At 40.9% G+C, this 3,188-nt stretch overlaps 1 pseudogene; it reads left to right on the top strand.

The window, feature by feature from the left end:
* Positions 1-1,281: 1,281 nt before the first annotated feature.
* LOC124722782 lies at positions 1,282-1,399 on the top strand (annotated as a pseudogene).
* The last annotated feature ends 1,789 nt before the right edge of the window (positions 1,400-3,188 follow it).

The raw sequence follows: 3,188 nt of genomic DNA, 5'->3' as shown, positions 1-3,188 counted from the left end.
ACAAAATTCACTTAAAATTTCTGAAATTTTTACACGCCCATCGGAATAATTACGCCGTCACTTTACCACAATTTTGATGCATGAAACACTGCTAGATCGGGCAACTTATCGCTTCCATCGGAACTACTACTACACACGTCCAAACTGTTTCATAGCTAGGCTCCCACTCTTCTCTAGAATACTCTAAGTCTTCTCTACCAGCAGAGAAAGGCGCGCAAAGAATATTCCTTTACCATTGGTCAGTTTACTCAACAGCCAATAGCAAAACAACACTCTCCCGCGTCAGTCCGTGCTTTTCATCAATAACCAATGGCAAAATAGTAAATCTAACGACTGCACTTTTTACCGACGTAATTATCTAATATGCTGAACTTTTGCCTATGCATAAAGTCATTTACACCTGAATTAACTTTGACTATACCATAAACGAACTTTACAAATCTATTCTACAAATCTATTCTACAAAGCCCCTTTGTTCATATCCATACTTCTTTGAAATAATCCCACACTAAATCCTACTACACAACTCGTTAAACAATTATCTTCATATTAACCTTAAACCACACTCGCGCATCATTCATACCGCTAAAACACATTTACAACATTTTACATACACAAAAAGACATAATAATACTTTATGAAAATACTAGAATAGTTTATGAAAAGCATTCTATTACTTTAGTGCACTCTAGTGGGCACAATCGAAACTAAAATCACAGTCCCCCTATCCAATATTGTCCTCTATCGGCTGATACATAAACTACGTGCGCGTCCCGTCTCGCGTCACCATCTGTCACTATCCAGCTCTGAGACACATCTCCCACTTAACCGCCTCAAGGCAGGATCGGTATAAGGCGCTACATCTCAGAATCCCTTACACTCAGTCACAATCTCTGTGGGGATACGAACCACCTACCTACCACAGCTAAGGGCATATGACGTTTTGAACACTAAGGTGCGTGAAAAAATGTCGCAGTATGCATGAAGTCTTAGTACACTTATTATTTACTTATAACACACTCCTACAGTCGAGTGAGATTAAGGAAATCCCTGACACCTGGCAGCTCTTTTGACAGCTTTCAACTGCGAAGCGCAAACGACTGTAGGCGAAAACGATAACCATGTATAGAGCTATGAAGAGGTGTTGCCGTAGAGATGTTTACAAAATCGCGTTGTAGACAAGCGAAGCAGCTGCGCCCAGTGTACAGAAACTATCCGGGATCATGTTTCTTAATCAGTATATTTTACTTATTCATTTGTGTATTACGCATATTTCTTTGTGCCAACGGCTTTGCCGCAGTGGTAACACCGGTTACCGTCAGATCACCGAAGTTAAGCGCTGTCGGGCTGGGCTAGCACTTGGATGGGTGACCATCCGGTCTGCCGAGTGCTGTTGTAAAGCGGGTTGCACTCAGCCCTTGTGAGGCAAACTGAGGAGCTGCTTGATTGAGAAGTAGTGGCTTCGGTCTCGCAAACTGATATACGGCCGGGAGAGCGGTGTGCTGACCACATGCAACTCCATATCCGCATCCAGTGATACCTGTGGTCTGAGGATGAAACGGTGGCCAGTCGGTACCCTTGGGCCTTCATGGCCTGTGCGGGAGGAGAGCATATTTCTTTGTGGATCTGTTTCATAACTTTAGAGGTGTTACCGTGAATGTATCAATATGAAATTTTTTCGATACTTCATCACCAACACAGCACATTTTTCTTTTTCTTTCTTTGTTTTTATTTCTAGTAGAAAACAGCAAAATAAATACCTAGGCAGTGTTGGGTCTGTTAGCTAGAAGTAAAATAATTTAAAAACCAGAAACCACTACATCCTTCTCAATAGAACGTTTATAGTTGAACAATTATCCCTTACATTTATTCATACACGGCCGAAGATGCGTGTTATGATTAAGGAAAACATATACAAAATAATAATAATAAAATTTCAATGAAATCCGACACTGTGACCGACCATGGTGGCAGAGCGGTTCTAGGCGCTTCAGTTCGGAACCGTGCGACTGCTACGGTCGCAGGTTCGAGTCCTGCCTGGGGCATGGGTGTGTGTGATGTCCTTAGGTCAGTTAGGTTTAAGTAGTTCTAAGTTCTACGGGACGGATGACCTCAGATGTTAAGTCCCATAGTGATCAGAGCCATTTGAAACGAGACTGTGTGGGCAGACGTTATGCAAACTTACTATTTCTTTACAGTTTTCTTAGTTGCATTCATATTAGAGTTAATCATCAGGATTAGAGTTACTGTTTTAGTTTCATGTTTTACATTATTCGCTGTGTCGAGGAAAGCATACTCAAATTTTCTCTTACTTCTTCAAATGTTGTGATCTGAACTTTCATCTCGGGAGTAGCGTGAGCACAAAAGATTTTATTTTGTTAATAAGTATTTCCAGCTGTTGCATGCGAGTTACGTTTCCTCAAATAACTGTGTCATCGGCGTAATACTAAATAAATTTTGCTTACAGTTGTTTTGTGATGTTGTAAACCCCTTTTTATTACAATTATAAAAAGAATAGCTGATATGGAGTAATCCTGTTTGACGCAAAAGTAGACCACTAAAGCCATCTACAATGAAGACAAAATGATTTCGGATATGGAATTCGGACATAGATTTCCATTACGTTTATGAAGGATTGTTCGATGTCTATTTTTCTCATAACTCGCTACAAATATTTTCCTTTTAATGATGTCAGGTGAGGTTTTTTCCTTTTACTTCCTTTAACGAGCCGTGTGTTAACCTCTTTACCATATTCGTATTTCTTCTCAAACATAATTTTTTGTGTAAACATATTAACCATAGCATCTTTCTCTGGCAGCCTACTTCAAAATTGTTCAAATGGATCTGAGCACTATGGGACTTAACGTCCATGGTCATCAGTCCCCTAGAACTTAAACCTAACTAACCTAAGGAAATAACACAACACCCAGTCATCACGAGGCAGAGAAAATCCTTCACCACGCCGGGAATCGAACCCGGGAACCCGGGCGCGGGAAGCGAGAACGCTACCGCACGACCAGGAGCTGCGCACATGGCAGCCTACTTGTCTATCACCGAGTGTTTCTTCGGTACAAGCAGCGAGTCTTCAAATATTTTAAAATGAAAATGAGTCCGGTCATGACTCTGAAAAACAGAGAGAACCACAGCTGGAATACTTTTTTCCCGATTTCCTCCATTCCTTTGCTATG

Source organism: Schistocerca piceifrons, chromosome 1 (assembly GCF_021461385.2).
Source record: "Schistocerca piceifrons isolate TAMUIC-IGC-003096 chromosome 1, iqSchPice1.1, whole genome shotgun sequence".
NCBI classification, from domain to species: Eukaryota; Metazoa; Arthropoda; class Insecta; order Orthoptera; family Acrididae; genus Schistocerca; species Schistocerca piceifrons.
The sequence above is the reverse complement of the archived record's forward strand: the minus strand, read 5'-3'. Positions and strand labels throughout refer to the sequence as shown.